The sequence below is a fragment of the Antechinus flavipes genome, chromosome 2 (genome assembly GCF_016432865.1).
Source record: "Antechinus flavipes isolate AdamAnt ecotype Samford, QLD, Australia chromosome 2, AdamAnt_v2, whole genome shotgun sequence".
In the NCBI taxonomy this organism is placed as follows: Eukaryota; Metazoa; Chordata; class Mammalia; order Dasyuromorphia; family Dasyuridae; genus Antechinus; species Antechinus flavipes.
Genome location: NC_067399.1, coordinates 512,357,674 through 512,376,943, shown reverse-complemented (window position 1 = coordinate 512,376,943; position 19,270 = coordinate 512,357,674). Strand labels below are relative to the sequence as shown.

At 33.1% G+C, this 19,270-nt stretch overlaps 1 non-coding gene and 1 pseudogene across 1 annotated transcript; both read left to right on the top strand.

The window, feature by feature from the left end:
- The first annotated feature begins 13,602 nt into the window (after nucleotides 1-13,602).
- Nucleotides 13,603-13,705, top strand: LOC127552577 (U6 spliceosomal RNA). The gene has a single exon (XR_007951448.1). It is a non-coding gene; the product is annotated as a U6 spliceosomal RNA (small nuclear RNA).
- Nucleotides 13,706-13,847: 142 nt separating this feature from the next.
- LOC127547098 (mitochondrial carrier homolog 2-like) lies at nucleotides 13,848-14,345 on the top strand (annotated as a pseudogene).
- Nucleotides 14,346-19,270: the final 4,925 nt, after the last annotated feature.

Genomic DNA, 19,270 nt, shown 5'->3' with positions numbered 1-19,270 from the left:
GCAAACAATAACAGAAAGAGTAGAAATGCTATGTTGTGGTCCACAGTCATTTCCCATAGTTCTTTTACTGGGTGTAGCTTGTTCTCTTCAATACTGAACAATTGGAACTGATTTGGATCATCTCATTGTTGAAGAGAGTCACATCCATCAGAATTGATCATCATAAAATATTGTTGTTGAAGTATATAATGATCTACTGGTTCTGCTCGTTTTACTCAGCATCAGTTCATACAAGTCTCTTCAGGCCTTTCTAAAATCATCTTGTTGGTCATTTCTAACAGAACAATAATATTTCATAACATTCATATGCCACAATTTATTCAACCATTCTCCAATTGATGGGCATCCACTCAGTTTCCATTTTCTAGCCACTACAAAAAAAGCTCCCACAAACATTTTTGTACATATGAATGATCCTAGATTTTTAAAGAATAGTAAGAATAGTTAAGATCCAATAATCTAAAATTCTACAGAAGTCAGCTAAGGAGAAATGAGAAATCCTCAAGAATGAAATTGGAAAAAGAAAAAGAAAAACAATTCTGAGAAAGGGGTGATTTTTTTTTCTAATGAGGCCAAAATTATAAATAAAGGTAAAGAATGATAAAACATGCATATACGTAAAATCAAAGAAAACAAAATGCAAGGAAATTCTCCACAATAATGGAGAGTTACATCCCATAATGTAAGAGTACTATCAGCATCATTAAACTAAAATTCAGAATTATCTAAGTTTGGGATAGAATGCTAAGAACAATCAAAGGAGATTGGGTATTTTAAGTTTAAGAAAAAAAAAGAAGTATCTCTTTTCTGTTTGAAGTATATAAAATAAAGAAAACTAAGAAATGGCCAAAAGAAAAAAAAACTTTCCAGATGGCACAGTGGATAGAGCATCAGCCCTGGAGTATGAATTCAAATCCATCTTTAGACACTTAATACTTTCTGTGTAAATCTGAACAAGTCACTTAACCCCAATTGCCTGAGCAAAAAAGACAAAAAAAAATGCCATTCAACAATGCTTACAAGACTTTGACTGGAAAGGACTGAACAAAAGTGGAGGTTTGAAAATAAAAATAAATTGTCAAGATATTTAGATACCCTGTTTTTTCAGAGCTCAGTTTGGCAAACAGGCTGTACCCTGAGCTTGGCATTATAAGACTCCTTTGTACTCACCCTTAGGATGATCTCATACTCTGGCAAAATGAATTGCTTTGACCAACACCAGCTATTTTCTGAGGGATTTACGATTTTCATATTAATTGATAAGTATTTAGATTTGTTGGAGCTTTCCTATTTCCCTGGGACCTAAAAAACAGAAGCAACTGACATGCTACAGCAGAAAGTCATTAATTAAATCTCCTGACAGTCTACCAATTCCTATACTTGTAACTGTTATGTGAAAATTGCCTGCTATAGAAGGAAAGAAGCAAGGAAGGAAGGAAGGAAAGAAGGAAGGAAGGAAGGAAGGAAGGAAGGAAGGAAGGAAGGAAAGAAAGAAAGAAGGAAGGAAGGAAGGAAGGAAAGATACACTAATAAGATTTACTTAAAAGTTTGTCATGTGTTTATTTTCTTTTAAAGAGCCATTTGTTAGACATTTACTACCAGAACAATGGAAATAGATGAGTGCAAAGAATCCTGGGTAATCTAAACTGAGGTGGAGTGAATTGAATATAACCAGGAAAACAATGTATGCAAGGACAACGTTGTAAAGAAAAACAATTTTTAAAGAATCTGAAAAATAGGTCCAGAAGACCTATAATGAAACATGTTACCCATTTCCTAACAGAGGTGATGGTACAGAAGGAAACATACATTTGTAGAGATAGCTATTATGTATATTCATTTTACTTGATTATGATTATTTGTTACAAGGAGTTTTTTTTTCCCTTTCAATTTTTTTTTAGGGAAAAGATAAAGTGAAGGGGGCCAGTTAATGAGAGGTGGGATAGGTAAAGAGGGAAATAGAGAGAGAGGGAGGGAGAGAGGGAAGAAGAGAGAGGGAGAAAGAGAGAATCATTTAATCATTTTTTCATACACAGAAGAGAATAGAAAAGAGTTTCAAAGAAAGTGATGACAAACCAATTGTAAGGGTAACATGAGGGATTTGTGTACTTTAATTAAAAAAGTGACATGAAATAGTCTTTCTGTTTAATATATAATTCTCTATTTGAATTCTGCTACATATGTGAAAATGTTCTGTTTGGGATATTTAAGCTAAAATAAAAGTAGTTTTTAAAAATAGTAGACCATATCTTTACCATTCACAATTAACTGAAATATTTAGAAAAGACAAGGTCCTATTCTTCTTACTGTTTGTTGATTACCAAAAAGAAGAAGAAGAAATAAATAAAAAGCATTCAATTCAGTAAAACAAAATACTATCATATGGACTGTTTAAATTTGGCAAGACGATAAGCATTTCTTCAAACATTCACCACACAATAATATAAGGGGGGAGCCCATATATGCCTTCAAAAAGCTTGCATACTTATGGTGGAGATAATACATAAAAAAGCTGAAAAATAAATTGGAGAGAAGGTACCCATGTGGACACATGGTGATGATGTCTTAAGAATCAGAAGTAGTGCCAAGAATGGAATAAAATATAGACAGCCTGAGTGTGTGCTTACCAATGGGAGAAACTGGCTTGACAGATGGAGAGATTAAAGGTCTCATATTCTCAGGGAAGTTTGAGGGGAAAAGGAAATTGAGTTAAAGTCCTGAGAGTCAGATACACTATCTATCCATCAAAATTATTCAATATTCCTTGGGAGACATGAAAACTAAAAATTACCCTGATTAAAAAAACTCCCCAATAATAAATATCAGTCAAAGCACAAAACAGGAAGATATGTTCTTGCCAAAGATATTCATTATTGTGGATGAACTACAGAGTCCAGATTGAAGAGGGATTCCTGTGGATGGTGAAGTCATCCAGATTATCCTCTTTGTACATGGCACTGTGTTGATTGTATCCAATCTTAAAACATGAAAGAGTCCCATGGAAGAGATCTCTAATCACTCAATCACTCTAATCACTCAAAGGAGTTTAGCCCATCCATTCACTTAGGAAAGGGATTCAAAATGTTCAGGTTTTAACAAGCAAGGTTAACCTTTAACAAGGTTTTAACTAATTCAATAGAGTTAATTCAGCAGTATTTATATCTATAGCAGACATTAAAGATGGATAAAGGCTTATGGTTGAACAGGAAGAGTATAACAAGCTGTTTTGCTGTTGAAAATTTTAATTTTCTTTATAAAGTGATTTCTTGATTTCTTTAGGCAAAGGCTCATATCTTCAGTACTGAAATTCCACCAGTATTGCTGTTTGACCCAGGAACATAAGAATGGCAGAATATAATTTCCAAATTTAAGAATAACTTCATAACTAAGAACTGGAAACTAAGGAAATGCCCGTCAGTTGAAAAATAGTTAAACAAACTATAGTACATGCATATAACAGAATACAATGGTGAAATAAATATGGAAAGTTATTGTTTCATAAAAACCTGGGAAGATTTGAAAAAATAGATGTAGAGTGAGGAAGATCCAAAAAGAACAATTTCAACTAAAACAATTTTGTAAAAAGGAAAACTTTGAAAAATTTACAATCTCTGATATATTCAGTGATCAAACATGAGATTGATGACAAAGAACTCTTGGTACCTATTAGATTGACACACAATGAGAAAGACATGTTTGGAAGAGGACAATGTGGAAATTTGTTTTGCTTAACTACTATATGATCCAAGAATACAGTATTTCTTTTTTTCTTTCCTTCCTTTTTTTCCAATGGGTGAGAGAAGATGAGAGGAGAAGGAAGTGCTTGATTATTTTCAAAATAATAAAAAATACTTTACACTCAAAATAACAACTTCATGACTTGATAAAAGACAAAATAGAATGTGCATTTTATTATACTACAATGCAATATAAAACATCAAAGTTTGATAGACTCCAAAAATCCTGGAGATGGAATGTTCTTTAGAAGTTAGCTTGTCCAAACGGTTCATTTGATAGATGAGGAAACTGGGGGCCAAAGACTTCAAGTGACTTATTGAAGTTCACATAGCTAGCTTATAGCTGGGATCAGAACAAGGTCTTATAAATCCCAATCCAGGAGTTTGTTCTATTGTATCACAAACATGGAATAGTTGCTGAATAGCACATTAGAACTGAAAGATACCAATGAAAACTTAGAAAATAATATGTGATTTTTATTTGACAAAGACTTGTCTCCATATACATTATATATCAGCCAGTGTCGGGTTATCAGTCTTTGAATAAATTCTTAAGATACAAAGCTTGAAATTTACAAAGCATTCTCATGTTCTGAGAATTTTAGCCATCTGTTAGCTCCCAGAGCAGAGGTGTCAAATGGCAACACTCCAGAAGGCAGAAACTAAATTAAAATGTAATTGATCTATATTTAACATAATAAGTAAAATACAATAGAACATAGATAACATTAATTTTTTTCTGAATTAATATCTTCATTTCTATTTGAAGTTAAAACCCCTGTCCCAGAGGGTAAGAAACCACATACATTCAATTTCTTCTGTACACAACCAATCCCAGATGTCATAAGCAGGTGAGTCCTTAATAAATATTTTTGATGATCATCTTATCTATAGAAATTCATTTTCAGTACATTGGCTAATACTAATGGTATCCTAGGCTCTGTTAATGGAGAAGAAAGTTTTGTTAGTCTACAACAAATTACATTTTGCTATGACTTGAGCATGCCCTTAATTGCCTCTTCATTAAAGTTCCCCTACCTGATTTGCATCTTTATGTGCAACTCTGTCTTTTGAACTAGAGTAACTGACACATTAGGGAGAAAGTGAACATTCCGAATCTGTCTTCACATAAAGCCCATAGCAGTAGAAAGATCAACCTCCTCTTCATTCTTCAGCTGAGACTATCTTCTTAGCAATTTCATTCTGAGTCATTCTTTTTTTTAAAAGTGAAACTAGCACTTGACAACCAGACTCCTTCAACCCAGGAGAAAATTCCAGAACAGATCAAACAGTTCAAGTGTGTTTTCTGTGTTTTCACTGAAGTTGGGAGTTTTTTTTCATGAATTTAAAGTTGAGAAATAAGAATGCTCTTTCTCCTTGCTTGTAGTTTTCTAGAAGTTATCCTTGAGGATCATGGGGATGAAAATATCTACTAAGGTAAAGGACTACTTCAAAGGAAAGCATGAAGGAGAGACCAGTTTGGAACCAGGAAATTAGGCTTTCCTCTTCCACTAAAATCTGTATGATCTTCACCAAACTTAAATTTAATTTCCTGTATGGGACTGTATTTGATCATCTGTAGCATCCTTCCTAATTCTATGATTTAGTAAGAATTCATGCCAGAGTTGGCTTGTGTTATTACTGTCAGAAAAGTAGCAAATATGCTTCATGATAATCACTAGAAGGATATAGGAAGAAAAAGAGAAAACAGAAAACAGAAGTCAGTTCTACTACTGGAAATCTTTCCTCCTCAGACCTCTCAGCACCCAGAATAATATCAAAAGAATATTAACAAAACTTTTTCTTATACTTTGGCATGGGTCAAATTTGTGAGCCTTTAAAACTGGTCAAGACTTAGGATCATATAATTTTGTAGGGCTGAAATGAGCTATAGAGCTCCTTTTGTAAATCCCTTACTTTACAGAGGGAGAAAGTAAAATTCACTCAGTAGAAATTCCATAACATCTTAGTTATTTTTATTTTAGGGCTACTACAATAGGAAGTCCTGAGAAATATATTTCACCCTAGTACAAAAAAGAGAAAATTGGTTATTTCTATTGCACTCTATTATGTCATTTGGGAAATGGTCACACTTCAGGAAAAAAAAAACCTCTTTAGATCTACAAGAAGATAAGAGTATTATTCAGCTCTTATTATAACGATAAAGCAATACATATGCTGATTTTTATAGTATGATGAGAGACTATGTGATATTATAAATGTAGACCATATTAATCCTAAAATCATCCTTTCATTACAAACAGATTTAGGAAGACTTTTTAAATGCTTTAACCCAAATGTAAACATTTTAAGCACAAATAGCAGACAATGAAGAGATCTGGGAGCAGATAGAATAACATCCAATTACATAACTCACTCATTTTAAGACTAAGAGCAATATAGAGCCCATCAGATACAAGTGGCTCTCTCCTCTAGTACTTTAAGAAATATATTAGATTAAAAATTAGAAATACAAACATTAGAAATAGCTTTGAGCCCAGAATTTTTCAAAGATTGTTGAGAGTGGCTTAAAAATCTAACAATTTTTTTCAATCCCCAGGATGATTTCCAAAACTGGTAACTTAAACGTATGCTACTTACTATCTGTTTATCTTGGATTCCAGTTCCATATTAATCATGTTTATTCTAACTTTTCCCATTTGAAAATCATTCTATTTGATATAAAATCAGAAAGTCTGCCTTTTAATCCTTAATCATCTTATAGAACATAAGCTTGAAGACAGAAATTGCCCAAGATGGCAAAGTAAAAGACAGGAACTCACAGTAACTCTTCCAAATTCTCCTTCAAATAACTTTAAAATAATACCTTAAAATAAATTCTGAACTGACAGAAACAACAAAAGATTGAGACAAAACAATTTTGCAACTCAGGACAACATAGAAGATCAGCAGAAAAGGTCTGTCTCACTGGGGTAAAAGTGGAGCAAAGTCCAGAATATGTCATTCCCAGCAAACCAGCAACAGGTTTGGGGATGACTAAATCAATAGCAGTGAATTCTGGATCCCTCAGCCTACAGACAGTAACAGTGCAAAAAAGAGATTATAGGGTACCCATTACTGGCATTGATTGCAGGACTATACTGCAATGACTATATGCAGTACAGTTTCACAGTCCCAGGATGGGAAGGAGCACCAGCATACTAGAGCCTGTGACTAAAAGGAAACAAGAATCCTGATCACACTTACAGAGTGGGGGAAAAGTGCTTATGATTGCTCACAGTGCAGAACTGTGACCACACCTATCTTCAGATCATATCATTTTGAAAGAACTAAAAATTTACAGCCCCCATAATTGGATCTGAAAATAACAGCACAAACAAACTGAAGCTTAACATACTGCCCCTCCACTCTGGGAGCAGAAGCCAATTTCATAATAAAATAATGTAAGCCCCCCCCCCCCCAAAAAAAGAACTTTACCATAGAAAATTACTCAAGTGATAAGGATGACCAAAGACAACAAAGTCAAAACAGCTATATCCAAAGTCTCAAAGGAAAATACAAATTGAACTCAAATTCAAAAAAGAATTCTTGGAAGAATTCAAAAAGGATTTTAAAAAATAAAAAATAGAGGTAAAATAAAAATCATGGAAAGAAATGAGTTATTGATGCTGAATGCAACTAGTAGAACCAGGAATACATTGTACACAGTAACATCAAAATTGTGCCTTGATCAACTATGAAAGATTTGGTTCTTCTCAACAGTTCAGTGATCCAAAGCAATCCCAAAAAACTATGCATGGAAAACACCATCTGCATCCAGAGAAAGAAGTATGGAAACTGGATGCAAATCAACATGCTATATTCACTTTCCTTCTCTTTTTCTTCTGATTTTTTCCTCATAGTTTTTCTCTTTTGTTCTGATTTTTCTCTCCCAAAATGATTCATAAGGAAATGTGTTTTTGAAAAATAGATGAATGTATATTATAACTAGATAAAAATATGTTTTTAATTAAAAAATAAATTATGCAAACAGATCATGAAAATGGAGTCAACAGCTTAGTAAAAGAGACCCGAAAAAAATAGGGAAAATGCCTTAAAAAACAAAATAGATGGAACATCTAGATGGCACAGTGAAAAGAGCACTGATCATGGACAGGAGGACCTGAGTTCAAATTTGATCTCAGACACTTAACACTTACTAACTGTATGACCTGGGTAAATCACTTCATCCCAATTCCCTTGCCAAAAAGAAAAACAACAAAACCAGAACAGGCCAAATGGCAAAAAAGGCACAAAAATACACTGAAGGAAATAATTCCTTTAAAAAGCAAATGGAAATAAAAATATAAAAGTTCACTGAAGAAAATAATTTCTTAAAAATTAGAATTGGGCAAATGAAAGTCAATGACTCCATAAGACATCATGAAAAGTAAAACAAAGTCAAAAGAATGAAAAAAATAGAAGAAAATATAAATATCTCATTGGAAAAACAGTTGAAAAAGAAGTCAAAACTATTTATGGTCATATAAAAAATGCTCTAAATCCCTACTGATTAGAGAAATACATATTAAAACAATGCTGAAGTACCACCTCACACCTATAAAATTGGCTATAATCTAAAATTAAAAAAGCACATGTTCGAAGGGATGTGGGAAAATTGAAATATGAAAGTACTGTGAACTGCTCCAAACATTCTGGAGATCAATTTGGAATTATGCCTAACACAGCTATAAAACCATGCATTCCCTATGACCAGCAATACCACTACTAGGTCTGTATCCCCAAAAATAAAATTTTTAAAGGAAAAAGTGTAATGGGCTGAAGCTCGAGTTGATGCACTGAGGTCCCAAGCACGTGAGGCTAAATAGTAATTGGATCATACTCTATTAATATATATGGTTGGAGAAAGAATGGCCCCTGCCCACTCTTTGTGCAAATCCTAATGTGTTGTATAGGAAATGATGATTTTGGTGGGTGGAGGCAGAGAGGCAGAGAGAGGAGTGGAAAGAGACTGCTGACTGGCTTCTTGTAATAGCTGCTCACATTGCTATCACAATCCCCCTTCACCTCTGCTGGCTGGGTCCTATTGCAGCTGCCCATATTGCTATCGCAATCCTCCTTCACCTCAAAAAGAATAAAGATTGAAGATCTTCCCTTAACCTGAATTCCTGACTCTGGCTGATTTTAAAATCAGTCATCACAAAATTGGTCATCACAAAAAAGAGTTATATATGCCCAAAATACTTATAGTAGCTCTTTTTGTGAAGGCTAAGAATAGGAAATCAAAGGGATACCCATGGCTGAATGAGTTGTGATATACAATTGAAAGGGGATGTGTATTATGCTATGAGAAATAACAAGTAAGATGTTTTCAGTAAAGCCTGGGAAGACTTACATGAACTTATGCAAAGTAAAGTGAGCAGAACCAGGAGAATTGTGAATGACAGCTATTCTCAGCAACACAATGATCCAAGACAATTCCAAAAAACTATTTTTCACTTTATTTTTCTTGAGGGATTTTTTGGTCTGTTTTCTTTAACAATATAACTTATATGGAAATATCTTTTGCATAATTGAACATGTATAATCTATATCAGATTGTTTGCCTTCAGAGTAGGAGGAAAGAGAATAGTTGGAACTCAAAATATTTTTTAAATAAATAATTTTTAAAGATTTTTTTTAATTTTAAAAGACAGAAAATTCTAAGTGAAATGGATGAATATTTACAAAAATATAAAATTGTCCAGATTAACAGAAAAGGAAATCAAATTCTTAAATAACTCAATCTTAGAAAAAGAAATTAAATAATCCATTAAGGAACTTTCTAAGAAAAATTCCCAAAACCAGATGAATTCACAATGAATTCTACCAAACATTTAAAGAACAATTAATTCCAATACTATATAAACTTTTTGGAAAAATAGACAAAGAAGGAGCTCTATCAAATTCCTTTTACAACACAAATATGCTACTGATACCTAAATCAGGAAGAGCCAAATCAGAGGGAAAAAGCAATAAAACAATTTCCCTAATAAATATTAATGAAATATATAAAATAAAACACTAGGGAAAAGAGTTTAGGAATATGTCAAGGATCACATACTATTACCGGATAAGAGTTATACCAGAAATGTAGGGATGGCTTAATATTAGGAAAATTGTCAAAATTAGGAAAATAACAAAAGCAATAAAATGATAAGATTATTTCAATAGACAAAATACAATGCTCATTTCTACTAAAAACACTAGGAATAAATGGAGTTTACCTTTAAAAAATAATATTTATCTAATAATATCAGCAAGTATTATCTATAATGGGAATAAGGTAAAAGTCTTTACAATAAGATTAGGGGTGAAGCAAGGATGTCCCATTATCGCCACTATTATTCAGTATGGTAGCTATAGCCATAAGAGAAGAAAAAGAAAGCAAAGGAATTAGAATAATCAATGAGGAAATAAAACTATCATTTTTTTGAAAATGATATAATGCTGTCCTTACAGAATCAATTAAAATAATTTTTTTAAAAAAACTAGTAGAAATAATTAACAACTTCAGATAAATTGCAGGATGCAAAATGAACCCATATAAATCATCAGAATCAACAAAGCCCAGAAGCAAAAGATAGAATGAGAAATTGCATTAAAAATAACAGACAATATAAAATATGAAAGTCCACCTGCCAAGATAAATCCAGAAACACAAATACAGAACATTTTTCACACAAATAAAGTCAGATCTAAACACTGGAAAATTTTAATTGATCATGAGCAGGCCAACCCAATTTAATAAAAATTCTAAGTAAATTACTATTTATTCAGTGTCATACCAATCAAACTACTAAAAGTTATTTTATAGAACTAGAAAAAATAATAACAAAATTCATTTGGAAAGACAACAAGAATATTAAGAGAACCACTGAGAGGAAAAAGATGATCTAGCCATAACAGATTTCAAATTGTATTATTATAAAGTGGTAATTATCAAAACAATAGAATGGTGGCTCAGTAATAATGAATTATAACAAATTACCATAGTAACTAGTATATGATTTTTTAAAAACAAAGATTCAAGATTTGGAAACAAAAACATTATTGACAAAAACAGCTGGGAAAACTGGAAAACATCATCACTGAAATTAGGTAGACCAATATCTTACACCATATGCCAAGATAAGGTTTAAATGGGTACATGATTCACACATAAAGCAAATTCTGAGAGCATGGAATAGTTTATCTGTCAGATCTATAGATAAGGGAAGAATTTAAGACCAAACAAGATATAGAGACCATTATGGAAGATAAAATTACATAAAATTTAAAAAGTTTTTGAACAAAAAAAAAAATCATTCAACCAAAACTAGATTTGCAACAAGCATTTCTGATAAAAGCCTCATTTCTCAAATAAATATAAACTAAATCAAATTTATAAGAATAGTTTATGTTTATTTGAGAAGTGAGGCTTTTTTTCTTTTTTGTTTTTCTAATCTTTTTGTATAAAATTATTAATATGCAAAATTATTACATGATTGCATATATATATAACATATATCTATTCACCATCTCAAAGAGGGGAAAGGGAAGACACTGAAGTCTGGAGTTTGAAACTCAAAATTTAAAAAAAAATTACATTTATTAAAAATTGTTTTAATATATAATTGGGGGAATATCATTTTTAAAAATCAATAACAACAGTCCCCATCACCAAGGAGCTTACATTCTACTGGGAACGTGTATCTCTCTTCAACTAGGTTGTCAGTTTCTTGAGGAAGTCTGGCATAGAATGAATGCTAGATAAATATATGCTAAGCAATTAGTTGACTTAAAGAATAAAATATCAGACATAGTCAAAAAGATCTAAATTCAAACTCTGATTTTGGACACTAGTGGCATGATTCTGGGCAAGTCACTTTACCTCCTTAAGTTTCACTTTCATCTGTAAAATGAGAATAAAATAGCACTTAGCTCATAATGTTGTTGCGAAGATCAAGCAACGTCAAGTACTTTGTAAACATTAAATGCTAAGGGAATATCTTAAATGCTTTTGTCCTAGCTGTGTTAGCACCAAGAGGTTTTGTTGATCTATCTCCTTAAGCAGGTGTCATATCTTCTTAGAACTTCCTCTTCTACTGATAAAGCTCTCTTGTTTTTCCTGCATATCTAACAAACATCAAGCACATGCTTGGAATTGTTGTTTATGACGTTGTTCTTAGGAATTCATTCATGCTCCTGACATCCTTATAAGACCACAATTCTGTTACTTGTCTTTGGAGGTATCCTTCAATCCCCCTTTAGTCAACATTCCCTGTAGAATTATATGCCATAGTTTTGTTATTTATATTTAGCTAATATTTATATATTTATATATTCAATACAAGTCACTTATTTTTCCAGAGGACTTTAAAATCCATCAAAAAACAACACTTATTCTGGTCATGGATTAGATCTAGATTTAGAACTTCATGCTATACTCTGTAATCACTTGTCTCTTTGTCCCTCTCACCATTCACACTTAGACAAACATCGACTCTGGATTATTCCCAACCATTTACTTCCTCTGGTTCCACTCTTGCTACTACATGCAGCTCATTCACAAAATACACTGCAGATTTTTGCTATTTAATCTCAACTTGGCCCTTCTAGCAACAAGGCATTCCTTTTACTCCTCCTTAAATGATTTCCTGGGCAGCTAGGTGGTGCAAGTGGTGTCAAGAAAACTCATCTTCTTAAATTCAAATCTGACCTCAGACACTAGCTGTGAGATTCTGAATAAATCAGCTAATCCAGTTTGCCTCAGTTTCCTCATCTGTAAAATGAACTGGAGAAGGAAATGGCAGACCACTCTAGTATCTCTGCCAAGATAACTTCAAGTGGGGTCAAGAAGAGTTGAATACAATTTAAAAACAATTGGGGAAAAAAAGAAAAAATTATTTCCTATCCCATTTCCCACAAAAACTATTCTAAATCTTCCCTTTTCTCCACAAACCTCCTACATCTCCTAGCCTCCTTTCACCTCACTTATTACTATCCTGAGAAAATTGAACCCATTTACCATAAGCTCTTGCTTCTTATATTCCCATCATCTCAAAATTCCTTGACATCATCCTCCACTCTCCATTCCTTTCCACTAGTCTGTTATAAGAAGTTGATTCCTTTCTTTGTTGAAGTCATTCTCATGTATCCTTATATTCTCCTGTTGCTATTATTTTTGGCAAGTTGTTCCCATAATTTATATTAATTCTATATATTCTCTAATCTTCAATCTTTCCCTCATTAAAAGTTCATTCTCTAATTGCCTATTAACATGTCCAAACTCTTTCCATCTTAAAAAAAATTCATAAGCGTCTACGATCCCCTCAAGTCCTCATATTATCTCTTCTCCCTTTCTCAACCAAACACCTAGAGAAAGATATATATCCTCTTCCCCCCACTGTTTCTGCTCTCACTCCTCAACTCATTGTAATCTGCCTTTCAACTTCAACAATCAATTGAAACTGCTCTCTGCAAAGGTATCCATGATCTCTTAATTATTAAATCTGATGGTTTTCCTCAATCCTCATCCTTCTTGACTTTTCTACTGCAGTTTACAAACACTGGTCACTCTCACCTCCTAGATACACTCTTCTCTAGGTTTTCATGACACTACATGATTTGTTCTCCTCCCAGTTTGATTTCTCTTTCTTGGTTTCCTTTGCTGGCTCATCATCCATCATATCATCTTGATAAATGTATCATAAGCTGTCTTTCTTTTTCTCTATTCTTTTCTCTCTCATTTATAAATCTTTAAGAGTAGAGAATAATAAAGATGAATAAAGAATAAATGAGATTATCTTGTACTCATAGTACTTAGAATAGTATCTTTAACATTTGCTAAATAAATACTTTTTATTAATATGTTGGTTAGCACCTGCTTCAGCAGCACATATGCTAGAATTGGAACAATACAGTGAAGATTACAATGGGTCCTATACAAGAATGGCATGCAAATTTGTGAAGTGTTCCATATTATTTTTTTTTGTTTTTCTCACCTATAAAAATTGAGAAAATAATGGGAACTAGCCTCACAGAGATATTTTGAGGAATAACTAAAAAAAATTGAATTTAATGAAAGATTACTAGTGAGATAATGGTTCATTCTGCTGTATTCTCATTACACATCCCTTCCATGTGATTACCCTGAGGTCTATGGTACAATTCATTGATAGAGAAAGCAAATACAGTGGACTATGTGACTGCATAGTAACCACTTACCAAAAAGAAGGTTTCACAGGATTCTTTGTGGACCTTATTCTTCACTTTCTGGGGGAACATCATTTCCTTGAGGCTCTGTAATTCACAGGCCTACTTTGTCAATACCTTTGCACGGGAGAGTAGAAATTCCACTATGAATGAAATGATGTTATTCCCAGGCTGTCACTGGATTCTTTGCTAGTATACTGACCTATTCCTTTGTACTTATCTCCAACATGATGAATGTCAGCAATTGTGCATTTCTGGTGGGTGCCCTCCTTATGTCCCAGTTTATTCTTCCTGGTTAGACTGTTTTGCATGCTATAAAAAGAAGGCAACATTAGTCATGGAAATAGCTTGCTTTTCCACAGGGTCCTCTTTGGGAAGACTTACTATTGTGAGTTGAAGATATTAATTTGAAGATGTGGGGCAAGGTCAATAACATTTCTTTAATCCCAGAGAAAATTGATTTCTATACAAGGTAGGCACTTTCCTAAAATAATCATTTAGTCTTGAGGAAATGAAAAAAAAGGATAAGTTGGTTAACTCATCAGTTTCATGGATTTCATTATCATCTATATAAAGCTCATTTCCCAGCTCTCTAGAGGCAGCCAAGTTCTCCCAAGCACCAAACCCATACCGTTGCCTATTGGACATTTGAGTTAAATGTTCCAAAAAGAGCTAAAATGGGCAAACAGGTGGCTCGGTGGATAGAACATTAGGCCTGGAATTGAGAAGATATGAGTTCAAATTTGGCTCCAGACACTTAATAGTTATGTGATACTGGATAAGTTATTTAAAACTATTTGACTCAGTTTCCTCATCTGTAAAATGAGCTGGAGAAGAAAACTCAGATGGGATCACAAAGGTTCAGACGAGACTGAAAGAAGACTAAAAAAAAAAAAAAAACACACAGCTCAAATGTAGCAAGTTCAAAACAGAACTTATTGTTTACCCAAAACCCTACTTTCCTATAAATCTTTCCTAATCTTATGAAGAGCAATGCCATTTTCCCAGGATATATAAATTATAATTTCAGCATTATCCTTGATTATATACTCTCCTTCACCACATACTTCCAGTTACAAATCCTTCAGATTTTTTCTCTATACTAGCATAATTGTGACCTCATCACTTCTCACCTAGATTGATAAGTCAAATAAACATTAGTCCCTGCAAGTTTCATATTGACTGAGAAAGCTCAAAATTAACATTATCTATGGTTTATTATATTTTATTTATTTTGTTAAACATTTCCCAATTAAAATTTCATCTTGTTTTAGACATGGAAGTTATTCATTAGACGTTCCCAACCACTGGGAATTTGATACCTCTAACCTAGACTCTTGAAATGTTCTTTTTAAAAATTATTTTATTTTTTATTTATGAAGCAAAACAAGTATTTTTATAACAGAGTACCTAATTGGTCTCCCCATTACATGTCTCTTTCTACTCCTTTCCATTCAAAGTGATTTTCTTTCTGTGATAATTTGACCATGTCATTCCACTACTCAATCAACTCCAGTAGCTCCCTATTACCTCTAGGATGAAATAGAATCTCCTCTGCTTAACTGTTAAAACTCCATTCAATTTGGTTCCAATTCACATTTCCATGCCTGTTATACATTCCTCCCCTTTCCACATTCCATTATCTTGCCAAATTGTCCTTATATCTATTTCTCATATAGTACTCCATTTTCTAACTCTGTATATTTGCATTGATCCCTCAAACCTGCTTAGCACTCCCTTCTTATCTCTACCTCATAAAATTTCTCACTTTCTTCAAGATCCAACTTAAGTATCATCTTCTACATGAAGCTTTTCCTAATGCTGGAAATTACCTGGGTTCTCTCTCTCTCCGAATTACCTAGTGTTTATTTTGTATAAACCTAGGGTAGCACAGTGAATAGAATTCTGGGATTAGGGAGGTTTAAATTTAAATTCAATCTCAGAAATTCCTTGGCTGTATGATTCTAGGTAAGTTACTTCATCCTTGTTTACCTTAGTTTCCTTAACAATAAAGTGGGAATAATAGCAGCTACCTCTTAGGATTGTCAAGAGTTTCAAATGAGATGACTTTTTTGTTGTTGTTTTTTAAGAAAGTTGACTGGTATATAGCAAATACTATATAAATGCTTTTCCTTTTTCCCTTCTTTGTATTTTATGTATACATGTGTCACTCAATAGAATATAATTTCCTCAAAAGTATAGATTATTTTTTTCTTTGTATACTTAACACCTAATAGAATAACCAACACATAGAAGGTGGTAAAGGTTTGTTGATCAATTGGTTTATTGAAAGGAGTCTCAGAAGTCATTGTTCAGCTCCCCATTCCCCATTTTATAGATAAGGAAATGAGGCTCAAAGAAGTTATCATGGGAAAAATATCTCCTCTCTGAGTTCAGATAGTAGGGTATCCACTGCCAAATATATATTTATCATAGAAGAAAGAAATTATAGAGGTGAAAATCTATATTTTATTAGTGTGCTCAAGATAGGTTCAAGCCTCCCTCAACCTTTATTAGGATTCTAACCAGACTTTTTATAGTCAAAATTATGTCAGAGTGACAGGAAAATAATTCTTTTATATTTTGTAATCTTGTACATTTCTCTTAGGCCAATAAAGTTAGAGAAAAATAGAAATCCATAATTCCATTACTTCCTTCAATGTCATAAAAGTTGAACAAACTTAGTTAATCAGTCAAAATCTCATGCATCCTAAGGGGGGAAAAAAACTTCATCAAACATCCTTTATAGTTAACTAAGTCAGGTTACAAATTAAACTACATTTTAAAGATTCACAAATAGATTGATTAAGGAGAAGGATTTATATGTTTCCAAGGAATAAGGAACAATTGAGATTCTTTCTCAGACTTGCTATCTAAGGAATGTTAAAATATCTATTGGGAAGAAAAAAAAACAACTTCTGGCTTTTTATGTATGGATTGGTAAGATGTTAAATAAATTTTCACATTCCATAGACAGAGCTTGATCAGGTAAGATTAATATTAAGATAGACTTTTAGTAAACCAAAATTTGCAAGAGGGGGCAACTAGGTGGTGCACCTATCTACTGCACCAGTAGATAGAGCACCAATTCTGAAGTTAGGAGGACCTGAGTTCAAATCTAGGCTCAGACACTTAACACTTCCTAGTTGTGTGACCCTGGGCAAGTCACTTAACTCCAATTGCCTCAGCAAAAAAAAAAAAAAAAAAAAGAAAGAAAGAAAAAAGAAATTTGTAAGAGGAATAACCCTGAGTCCCAAATAATAAAAGGAAATGCAAAATTCTCATAACAAAGTTAGGTGACTTGCCCCAAAGCACATACCTAGTATGTATCAAACTTTGGATTTGAACCCAGGTGCTCTGATACCATATCCAGTACTCTTCCCTCTGTATTGAAGCTAAACAAGTTTGAAAGAAATTTCTTTACAAAGAGGTTTTCATTTACTTGTATCTTAACTATCTACTTCATGAATGATTTATAAAAGATTAATAATACTACCTTGCCTATAATTTGCCACTTTTTTCAATTTAATATTTTTTTGCCAATTACATATAAAACAATTTTCACCTTTTTTTAAATTTTGAGTTTCAAATTCTCTTCTTCTCTCCCTTCCCTGCCTCCTGGAGAATACATGTAACTTGTCATGGGTCATACATGTGTAGTCATGCAAGACACATTTCCAAGTCATGCTGTGAAAGAAAACACAGACAAAAGGAAAAAATTACCTGGATCATTTCTAAAGGAAAAAGGAGAGTATCAATCCCATAATAAATTATTTAATTAAATCATCAACATACACTAAGAATACTGGCTTATTCATCCTCATTCCTTCAATAAGGAGAATGTGAAGATAGGAAAGGAGTTTCAGAAATTGGAATAATTGGCTCAACTATCTCCTAAGCTGATGTGGAATAACCCCCATTCTTCCTAAGTCATACTAAAATCAATCAAACATTTATTAAACGACATACTAATTAATATATCTATTAGGATTTGTATTTGGAAAGTATCTTTAATCAATCAACAAACATTTATTAAATGTCTACAATGGGCCAGACACTATTACTAAGTTCTGGGGATCAAAAAAAAAAAAAAAGTAAAAAACAAAAATAGCCCCTGTTCTTAAGGAGCTTACATTCTAATGAAGTTGACAATATATATGAAATATCACAGAATAAAAGGAAGATAATCTTAGAAATAAAGGCTCAAAGAAATGGGTAGAACCCTAGAATCCAACCCATTCACTTAGTGATTGAGAAAACTGAGGCCTTCTAGTGGTTGAGAGAGAGAAATTCAAGGATATACAAGTCATTAGCAAGATCCAGAACTAGGCCCTCGGTCTCATGGGTCTAGTCCAATGATTCTTCCACTATGACATGCTGGACTTTTCTTCATATGCATCTATTTGTCTTTGTGTGTTTGTCTCCATATAAAAGAAGTAGGGTCCGTAACTGTGAAAACCGAGTTAGCCCCCTGGATACCTTAGAATCAGCCGGAGACAGGATAAGCAAAGGTCCTTGGTCTTTATTCTTGGTCTTTAGGGGTAGAAGTGAATTGGATGAACGCAGGATCTCCGCAACTTCTCCTCTTTATCTCCTGCCCAGAAATGACTCTGACTTGTCTTACTCCACCCCCTAATCCCTCCCACATTCTCTGTATACACCAAAAGATTGAACTAGCACAGAATAGTGGGAAGGGACATTTTCCAAGCATATGCTAATAGAATATTATCCAATCGGTAGTTAGCCTTAAGTGCTTGGTTGTCCAGTCCCAGTGCATCAACTGAGAATTTCAGCCCTTTGCACATAACCTTTGAGATCTTTTAGAATGTGTCATAACCATTCTGAATGGCAGCTAAGGAACATGGGTACTGTGCTAGATCCATACATTGGCCAGAAATTTCACCAGGATTTAATTATAATTTAGAATACTGTGATATCATATATAATAAGAGGAAAAAACTTCTTTCTCTCTTACTTGAAAGTAATTAGAAAAAACTTACATCGTCTCACAATATGCATATTTATTACAAGGATGTTTTTTCTCCATTGAGAATGGGGCATAGAAGAAGGGGGAAGTATGCTTATTAATAGAAAAAAACTAAAATTTAATTTTGAAATGGAAATGAAAGTTACATATAATATATATATATATGCACATAGATGTATTATACAAAACGTTTTCAATCATTTTTAGTAAAAACGAACAAAAATACTACATTTCTGAGGAGAAATGAAGAAAGTAAGTGTGGTGTTAGAGAGAAGGAATAGACCATAAAGTGTTACCTTAAAAAGATCACCCTCTAGGGAATTTTCTATGATCAACTTGTGAATAAACT